Source organism: Pezoporus occidentalis, unplaced genomic scaffold, assembly GCF_034315485.1.
Source record: "Pezoporus occidentalis ecotype Australia unplaced genomic scaffold, CSIRO_AGI_Poc_V1 ctg19, whole genome shotgun sequence".
Classification (NCBI taxonomy): Eukaryota; Metazoa; Chordata; class Aves; order Psittaciformes; family Psittacidae; genus Pezoporus; species Pezoporus occidentalis.
In genome coordinates, this window is record NW_026913748.1 from 4272986 (window position 1) to 4284010 (window position 11025).

Below are 11025 nucleotides of genomic sequence, written 5' to 3' on the forward strand. Positions count from 1 at the left end.
CCTATCATCATTGTGTGAATTTGAACAAATACTTTGAATAATGTGCAATCTATTCCAGAGTTTCCAATACAAGGATAGTGTGGGCAAACAGCTGAAAAGTATAATTAGTAATGCCTGGGGTTTATGCACCATTTTGTGAGTGGGAGTTTTTTACAGAGGAAGCAGACACTTTGAGGCAAAAGCATGGTGGTCAAGGTCAGAAATAGAATTTGGAGACATAAATGTTTCTTCTGAGTCTGAAACTGTCCTGGAACTTGCTGATACCAAACCTATTTAATGCATAATGGCAAAGCCAGAAACCTTGGTTAAAGACTGCCATCTTCTCGGATACAACACAAAGAGGTAAGAGCACTATCGCAAGCTGATGTTTTACATCTACTGCTACTTCAGATAGCTCTGAGAGATCAAAAGCCCTGAATTTCAGTAAGATTAACTGAACATTCTTCACACAGGTGAGAGCAGCAAGAATGATCAAAGGTTGAAAAGCCAGGCACAGTAACAAACCTTCCAATATGTAAAACACTCATGCAGAGAAGAAGGGAAGCTGTCTTCTTCTATGACTGTGGTGGACAAGATAAAATGGGTGTAAACTGTGGAGAGCAGTGTGAGATCAGGATATAGTGAGGTTCTGAAACTGATTTCAGGGAGACTCTATGGAGTCTCCATCACAAAATGCTTTTAAAAACAGATGTAAAGAAACATTATTTCGTTAGAAATTACCCATGAAAACCTCTGGGACAAGGTGAGGGCTAGATCACTTTTTCCAAACTCCTCCCAGGCCTGCAGTTTTGTGAAGTTTCATCTACTTGAGGGGTATATATGTTTAATACAGATAGGTATACCTAAAAAAAAAACCAAACCCACCCCAAAACATTAAAGTACATGTCTAACAAACAATGCAGACACAGAATACATGCTTATGTAATTTACACAAGTTTAAAAATGTTTAATCATATTGAGAATGATTAGGCTGTCTTTCCAGGTGCTTTAAAAGATGAATGTGGATTTGGTGTTCTCCAAAACAGTCATTTAGCGTACATCAGAGGCATTTTCATTAGATACTGTGCTCATTGAAGACATCTTCTCTGTACAACTTATTGAAAAATAATGGACTTTGGTAAGAAAAATGGAAAAGGCTTGGAATTCTGAAAACATAATTATAAAAAATCTTGGATTTTTTTTTTCTGTTTTGTTTTATTTTTCCTCAAGGACATATCACTTGCAATTCTTTGTATTAATCCTAACACTGACTACCTTGCAGAATCCTACTGAGATGCTGTGACAGCTCAGTATATGAAAAAGAGATTGCAAACAGCCTGAAAAATAGAAAAAGAATGGCTCTCGGAGCCATGTTGGACAGTGTCAAAATCACTAAGCTGTTCAATTGATCAAAGTCCATTCTGATGCCTTACATAGGTAAAGGCTACAGGCTGGTATAATTAATTCAGTTAGAGGTGTAATACTTCTTTTGTACTTGTGTTCACACTAGCTGTATTAGTACTCTAGTGTGAAAATAGCTTATAGTAGTACAGCTTATTTCTATTCCCACTTAGAAATGATGTCTGCTTTCACTAGCCCCTTTGCACTAGTTTCATTTAACTGCATCCACAGTACTATGGGTATGCTTCTGTAATTGTACAGGTCTAGATAGGGCTACTCTTTTTTTTATTATTACTATTGATTTTAGATTAGATTTTTCTTCATGATGTGGCATCGCTGATTATTGGATCTTTGTTCCCAGGAAATGGGATTTATACAAAACAAGCTACTTGTCAACTGGATTTAGAGAGATCCCCCATTTCATTTTAGTTAATTAAAATTATGAAAATTCTTCATCTTCTTAATCAGATTTCTCTGCAAAGTGCCAGTTCTGGTGATGCTTTGCAGCTGCATATAACTTCAGCAGATACAAATAAGATGTGTCAAGAAAAGTGTTTACAGGCCCCATTAATTTGAAATAACATAGCTTGGGGTATTGACTAAACTACCCTCAAACACATTCGGGTTGTAATAGATTTTCTCTGTCTGCTATGAGGCTACTGTTCCTTCACTTCCGCAAAATGTAATTTCAGAATAATTTATCTTCTGTTATTTGTTTGTGCTTAAGTTCTAAATTCAATATTCCTGTCTTTTTATTTGTAACAAATGATAAGCAAATAAAAGAAAAAACCAACCTAATCTGCATGTAAACTTCACATTTTTCAGATGTGACATCAGATGATAATTTCATCTGCAGGACATTGTCCTGGGTTCAGCAGTAGCAGTCATTTTTCTCCTTCTTGGTAGCTGGTGTAGTGCAGTGTTTTGTAGACATTACCATGATTACTAGTGTGCTATACCAGAAAAATGCTGCAGGCGTGAGTACAGCTACAATAAGAAAGCTACCGTTCATATCAGTACAACCATCACATCCCTCCTGGTTGTAAAGCTGCATCTGCATCAGCTTGTAGTTTGAAGTTTCTCATGGAGATTGGACTAGACCACCTGAGCTCCCTTTTACCCATAGGGTAATTCGGTTTATATGTTGCATTTTGAGGGCACGCTACAATTTCATCTGCTTGTAGTTTGAATTCATGCACACAGAAAATAAACAACTCCTAATATTCTTCCTGATTGTGCTAGTTTTTCTTCCTGTGTTGTAGGATGGTACACTTCCTCTCAGGTCTTCAAGTGAAATCAGATGATTAGTGAGCAATCCTACTGTTACTGCTCAGAAAGCAGCCCTTTGTGAATGGGCTACAGTGTGCACATAATGCTCAGGGAGTCAGTCAAACATGTGCTTCTAGTTTTAATCTAGGTTGTCTATTTTACAATGACTTTAAATAGCACTCGGCAACTGCAGGTGACCAGGACCCTGACTGTAGTCTGTTTCTATAGCTCAGCTCTTGACCAGGGCTTTGCAAACCAGTGCTTTGACTGGCTGCAGTCATTTGCCTAATTCAGTAGAGTAAGCAGAGATTTATCTAAGGGGTTACACGATTTCTTATCAAGGATTATATTCCAAGACCCACATAAAAATGCAAAAGGAGGTGAAAAGGCAGAGGCAGAAGAGGCTTGCAGAAGCATCTATTTAAACTTCTTCAGGAAAACACAGTTCAGTTGGAACAGGCATGCAATAATGTGCAACAACTACTTCTGTAACTGCAAGACCATTGCACTGGTGCATGGGAAGGTGCATGTGGCCATTCCATTTCAGTGTTAGTTGTCCAGATACTCCCTGGGGAAGATCAAACATACAGTGCACACACTGCAGACACTGGGGCTGCAAATTGTTTGCAGAGGCTACAAATAAATATCATACCCTTAAGGGGCTTCAATATGAATATGCACATCAGCCATGAAGGTGGCTTCCTTGAGCTACTCCTACATTAGTAGGGAGAAAAAGATGAGCTGTGAATAATCAGAAAGGTTATTTATCCTGTACTTGCAACAAAATACCAGTTAATTCTTAAACTTATTGTGCTGTGAGCAAATCCATGCTTTTTCTTCCATACTTCTTAAGTTACAAAAGAGAAATACAGAAAATTATAACTCTAAAGAATGCCTGGAAACATGATACAGCTTTGACTCTGCAAGGCTTTTAACTGTGCTTAATCTTAAGGATCTTCACAACTTGCTTGTCAACTGATAACACATAAAACACTTATTTCAACACTTAACTTTGGAACTGCTATACCATATTCCTTTCCAGAATAATAATCTTCTGTGCTGTACTTGCCCGTGACAACCGTATCTCTTGATGTGATAAAACACAGCTTTTTAGTGTTCATGTTCCATGCCACACATGATATGATCTGAGTTGTCGGCAAATAATCTGAATCATCTAGCTCTCGGTATCCTTTTTATTACAGATTTCTTCCATCTGAGGCTGACAAAGGGGATGAGGATCAATGGAAAGATGGGGGGGGGGGGGAAGAGAAAAGCAAAATCCATTTTGCATATCCTGGGAAAAAGTGTTATGAAACCCTAGATATACACATACAGTCTTCAGTGAGCTGAGAGCATTTTGGCCATCAGCAGCAGACTTGTAAATCAGTGGTGAACCTGCATAAGAGAAGGAATGTTTTTTCTTGGTTTGATATCTTTGAGAAGTTAATTAATTCTTTATTGAACTGTTCCATAGTTAATGCTGTGATATTAAATGTCTAAAATGGCTCCAAATGGAAGTTCTGATTCAGCTATTATGACATATGCCCTTTTCATTTTTTAGAGAGCCCTCTTAAAAACTGGGAGAAAATCTCAAAGGTACCATTTGTACCTTATTTATCACAGTTTGTTTTTTTTTTTTCTTCCTGTTGGCTTAGACACATTTAATTTGCTTTTGCAGAGGGCCTCTGTGGGGGTATTAAAAGATGTCAAATAAGGCTGAAACTGATGAAGGGACCTTTTATACCTCAAAGGGCAGAAAGCTGACTTGGTTGAAGGGCTTTAGTAGAAGATAAACTGTCCTACCTCCTGAAATGGACATTTTTAATAAGATTAAAAGAGGGAAGGTGGCGAAGGCAAGAGGAAACCTAAGAATACCTCAAAGCTTTAGGATTTCTTGCTTTTAAAAAGACACACTACTGAAGGCATTATTATCATTATTAATAATAATAATATTTCTCCAGATGGTCCTATACCTGTAAGTGAACGAAGTCTGGATTACTTCCCAAAGTGTCTGTGAGAATTCATACCTATGGTTGCCAAAGTAAGGAAAACAAAAACTGACTGTAAGATTTTACTTTATTTCTACAACTCTGTTATCTATGTGAAAAACCATAAGGGCTCTATTAATAGCTTACATTTAAAGTGACTGGGATTTTGATCTGGAGAGGAATCTCTATATTTGCAATGTCAGGTATCCATATATTATGTCAGGGGGGTTGTCTTTTCATTAAGTTTCACCACTGCCATGGTTTTGAGTAGAATACCTGACAACGAGTAAACTTTGTCAGGTTTGGAGATTTCATTTAAGTAAGGATCCAAAAAGCTGAATCTGATTTTAATCTTCATCTGAACTTACTGAGAACAGTGTTGCTTGGTAAGCTTTGGTTTCCAGGTATTTTTGGCTTGGCTAGAAATAGCATAGCTTATTTCGTATGTATTTCAACACTTATTTCAGCCAACGCTAGAAATAAACAGCACAGGAGCAAAGAGCTATGGAAAAAAAAAAAGTTATTTAAAAATTAACCAGCTTCATCTTGCAGTCTCCTTGCTTTGCTTTTTGGAATAGTGGGTAAAAGTAATAGTGAATAAATGAGTGGAGCCATTGTCATCAGTTACAATACAATATTAGGCTGGTCACACCTAGAAGTGTCAGGATACACCATGAAAGACTGAAATGGAAAGAGGCAGAACTTTCTAAGGTAAAACCTTAAAATACTCTTGTTTAAGGCTCCACTATTTCTGCTCCTTTTTGTGCCCCACGTTGTCCAGTTCTGTTCTTTTCTCTGGTCAGACATCGGTGCTTGTGTAATAGATTGAGGAGAGGCCTATGCAGCTGCTGACCATCAGAGCCTGTGAAAACTCTTGACATTTTGGGGAGGATGCCAGGCAATGCTATTGGCTCTTGGTGGCCCAGAAACCAAGGCTGTTGCAAGGGAATAGGTTGGACTGTGTGGCTCTGGGTGACACCTCCAAAATGGATCATGTGAAACCTCCGCACAGGTGGGCAATTAATTATTTAGAGTGGTTGCAGGCTAAGAATGGATTAGGGACAATATTTGGATTCAGCAAACTGTTGTGACATTTAGATGTGCATTCAGAGCCCCTAGACACAACATCAGCTCCCTATTGCATTATTTTGTAGTTTTGATTAAAATAATGAGTCTGGAGCACTAGGAAAACAGCTCTCCAACACAAAGGCCTGTACTAGGTCGTACAACCACAGCAACATAATTTAGTTCAGGGTTGGGTTTCTTTTCTTTTTTTTTTCCCTTTTTTTATTTTTTTTTATCTCATTTTATTTTGCAACACACTCTTACTTGCAAAATGGGACTTAGTCTTAGGGAAGACTTTCCCTTGGACAGCATTTTAACACCATTTATTTCTGTAGTGAGGATTTTGAGCAAATGGAGAACTTTTTAAAGACACAGACCCTCTGGCAGCCTCCCAGCTCTGCAGCAGCTCTTTTTGGTCACAATGTCTGCACTTTTCATGCCTCTGAGGGTGACAGTATGTACCATATCCCAAGTGAATCAGTGATGATAAAGGAAAGCAAGAGGGTTCTTTGCTGTACACTTTGCATTTGATGTTTAGAATGTATGTGGCTGGGGACCTAATATTCTGGCTGCTGGAGAACTCTAGTCATTTCATTGTGACTTACAGACCAGGAAAGTGAATCTTATTAAAGACCTAACCTGCGAATGAATACAAATCTTTTCTTTCATTATAAAAGACATCCGTGAAACGCAGCTTTGCTTCCTAGCAGGAGAAGGACACGCCACCTCAATACTAATTCAGCAGCTCCATCCTGTCCTGTGACACAGAGTAATCAATTGCTTGTTCTTCTCCTGTGGATGTAACACATCTTTCTTGAGAAGGGAAACACTTTAGTCTAACGGGTGGATTTAATTTTCCCATCCTTCTTTCTGCTCTGTAAAATATGTGTCTGAGCTATGGCAAAGAAATTTAATTTTTTCCAGGAAGCTTTTGGGAGGAATGATTGAGAAGAAGACAGCTGTAAAGAGCACACAGCTTTAATTGCTTCATGTCCTATTCAAACTGTTCTTTCTGACGTTCTGTGACATGTAAGAATTATTTCATTGTGATGAAGTCAGGGGCTGGGTGCAACATGAAGCCCATTTTTTTTCTCCTGATTCAGAACCTACCTCTGGTGGTGCTGGAAGATTTTATGCACTGACTGGAATTAGTGGGGATTAGCTCAACATACGACTGCTTATTTTCCTGCAGGAGAGCTGGTTCCTCCCTAACATAGATTTTGTAAATTGTGAGTCACATTTGCCTGTTACTCTTTCTGAAGGAAGCTTTGATGTTTTTGGAGAATGCCAGACAAGAATTTCTCTTCCATGTAAGTAAAAACCTCAGTGATTCAGCTAGATAGGACCATTTAAAGGAAAGATCAAATTAGAGGCAAGTCAGAAAGCTTAGAAAAGCACAGTGCCAGAGGTTGTCTTTTATGAAGACTGGCAAGAACTAGCTTCTAAACTTATGTTTCAGTATTACTCAGAGAGTTTGCACAGGCTTGCAGAGGGCAGCTTGACTTTCTGAAAGCCTGTCAAAATTATCTGACATAAGGGAGTGGCGCCTTTATAGAGAGAAAAGTGTCCTCAGCCTTAGAACTGAAGCGTGCAGGTGGGGTTTCCTTTGTGGTCACATATCTTGTTCCATGACCTAAAAATAACAAGGTGACAGCAGACTTTGTCGCAGTTGCCAGCTTGTTCTCAAGTTCAAGCAATTTGCTTGTGCTTCAGGAGCGATGGGACATCTTGAACTGGGTCACCTGGTATCTATCTTGCAAACACGTTCTCCCTCAGGGCTGGAAAGCTGGGCAGACACTGAAATCAAGGGTTAATTAGGAAAGAAAGGATAATTATCTGGCTTTGCTTCTTTTTTTCATTCTGTTGCAACCTTCACTGACCTAGAGCTGCTGTTAGTTCATTTCCCATTCTGCACCGATACTTCTGGGCATTTCAAGTGGCATTGCCCGTTGTCTCCCTGCTTAAATAAAACCCTGGGGATTCTTCAGCCTTTAAAGAAAATTACAAATGCCTTTGCATATTGTGCAATTACCTCTCCCTTTGTTTTCCAAAAAAATGGATTCAGCATCTCCCTGGCAGGACACCAGAATTAGTATGTCAATATCACAGCACCTCTCTGTGGGAGTAATGTTGTGTATGTAACATCCTGGTCTAAGGTTATGCGTTTATAGGCGAAACCACATTAAAATGAGTTGTTTGCACTAGTACATTGAGGGGTTGCAAAGAGCAAGTAGGTTATTCATTCCTGTCCTGACTGCAGAATATGTTACAGGCATTAAAACAATTGTGATTTAGGTTGAGAGGTTTTAGAAGAGGCAACCTCACTGCCTCTCCTTCACCCTACTGCTGCTCCTCCCCGGAGTCCTTCCACCATGGTTTTCTGCACCATGCTAATGGTGTTCTGCATCATTAACATTGACTGGATGCTGATATTCCAGCTTGTCTTTAAGCTCTGGAGCACTATCAATGACATCCCCATTTTCTACTCATTTTTTCAGCATTTGCATCTTCACTAATGAATGCTTTTCCTGGCACGTATAGTGTATAGATAGTGAACCCCTTCTAAGAAAAAAAGAGTGTGTGTTCTTGTGTGTGTGTGCATATATATATATATATATATATACACACATATAACTTCAAAACCAAATGTAATTCTGTAAAATGTCCTAGGGTAATAGTAAGACATTGATATGATAGTGTTTCTGAAGGCTAATGTTCTAACTAAAGTCTGTCTCCAGTTCTGATTCAGCTGACTTGCACTAGAAGTCAGAAATCTGTCTGTATTTTTCAGCTTGCATACAGGGAAAAAAAAAAGCCAACACTGTTTTTGAAAGGTCTAATCCTGTTTATACATCTGCATATACTGCCAGAGTAGGTAATGCTCTTCTGATGAGAGGCAGGTGAAACCAACTAACCAGTACTATAGAGACTAGCAACACCCAGAATCTGGTGAAAGAACAGTCAGCACCAAGTAATCCCATCTCTAAACTCTCTAATGTCACAGCCACAACTCTTTGGGCAGATAGGACAAGCTTGGGACTTCCTATGTTCATAGCATTGCTGATGTGGACAAAATAAAAACTCCTTATGTTCCATTTCTCTTTGGAATTGTTAACTATCATAGCAAGACTATCTCTTCTCAAGATTGTTCTCTGCCCATTCTCAGCTGATGCAGAAGCATTAGTTGCCTGTCTCTGACCTGGTTGGAAATTTCTATGTCCCAGTTTTATTTTTTTTTTAATCTCTTTTCTTAATGCACTCAGTTGATTTTAAAAAACATTTTAGCCATTCCTTCAAAATATCTTTCAGAAATGATTAGTGGTACTGATGACATTACAGGTTTTGTTGTTGATGAACAAACTAAAGGGAGTTTGGGTTGTGCGTGTCTAGCCGTGAACAGCACTGTTCTCTCCTTCCTTTGCACAGGAGAACAGAAGTAGCTTGAACAAGGTTGTAGCTGGATCAAGTTGTATATTTGACCCGGTCATCCCTCCTCCTTGTGCCTCAGTTTCTTCATCTGTAAAATGGCAATAATCTCCTCTTTATAGTGCTTTATAGAAAAGAATTACAGAGAGCTACTGAGCTCCCAGTGGCTGTACAAGAAGTCTGGGCACCTAGTTCAGAAGTAAGTCTGCTCTGGAAACAGCACAAAGTTACTTTTTGGTACCCCAGATGTTTTTCTGGGCCTAGATCTGCATGTCCTTGGACAATCTCAGTACCCCATCCGCTTCAGTTGCTGTTGATCTGCTTGTTCATTCTTCTTCCTTCCTTCTGTGCTAAGAACTTGTGAAAACAAAAGTTTATTTATCCCTAAATATTTTTCTCTTCTATTCCGATATTACCAGCTCCAGAGAATCCTCAGCAACATGACACTGCCACAGCTGCTGGACTTGCTGCTGCTGCTAAGGGGACAGCGTATGCACTGACTTAGTTACAGTAGTTCCTGGGGGTTCTCATGGAGGCAAGCAGATAAGCCATGACTGTTGCTAGACATGGTTCATGAGCAGAATCACGGACTGGTTTGGGTTGGAAGGGACCTTAAAGATCATCTAGTCACCACTCTCAGACCTCATCTCAGTCTCCTCTCTTTCAGTTTAAAGCTATTCCCCCTTGTCCTATCCCGACATGTCCATATCCCTGCACCTAAAATTTTACAGGCTGACCAGGCAAATCAAATCACATGAGGAAAGAGGCCAGTGGCCATCTCCGGACAGGAAATGGAGACACAGCAAAATAAAGTGATTTGTCAAGGACAGAAGTGGGAGTTATATCCTTGTACCTCCTGGGAGAGAGCTGGGTATGTACAGATAGACTATGACATACACTTTAACAGATACTTTTGATTTTGAAGTGGTTTTATTTCTTCCTCCACTTCAGTCTCTTTACCTTCTCTGTTCATTCTTTCTTCTCCTTTTTTTAGGCCTATTCTTTATATTTGATTGAGTTCTCCACAGATAACTGTTTCTTCCTCACTATACTCCTGCTGCTTGTTTTTGTGAACAAATGGAGGACAGAAATGCAGCAAGGCCAGAAAAGGGAAGGCAGCCCCCAGAGAGCTACAGCTGAGCACATGAAGGGGGCTTTGGCAAGAGCACACCTCACAGCTTCCTGGCTTTGCTCTACTGCTTTCACACTGTGTTTGGTGTTCTCTACCTCCAGTCAAGTCACCAGGTGAAACCTGTCACCAGCTGATGGACCCTGGCCTTCCTCACAGAAGTGCTTGCAGGATGCTGGTGCCAATTCCTTGTCTCTCCAGCAGTAATGGATTCCCGGTGGTACAGGCTGCCTCAGCTGTAATTTTGTTCTTGCCAGAAGAACTAGACACTGCTGGTAGCTGGAAACAAAAGCTACTCGCTTGTGTCTTTGTGTCTCCTCTCTGTGTCTGCTGCTGTTTACAATTCCATCTGCTCTCCCCAGTCTCATGGCTATCTGATCGTTTTGTCAGCTCTCCTGCCCTGGGTCCCAGAGAATGCGTGTTTACAGCAGAGAAGGAGCCCTGTGTAGAGAAATACAGCATGGGGATTTGGGCAGTGGTATTGAGTAATTTATCAACAGCAGTGTCCCTGCTGGAGACAAGTCATCAGCAATAAGAAAGGTGGGTGATCTTCCCCTCTGAACTCCAGAGCAGCAGTAGGGCCCTGCACTGAATGCTAATGGCTTCATGTAGGGCTTGTTGTCCTCTATGTTTGTTCTGAAGTACAAGACGAAATCTGCTTCTGCAAGGAGGCATTTTCTGCAAGGTCTGTAGAGGTGTTTGTATAGCCTCACGAAGGGTCTGTCTAACTCCTTCAGTATTTCTGAGCTACTGAGGGTTTCCACCAAA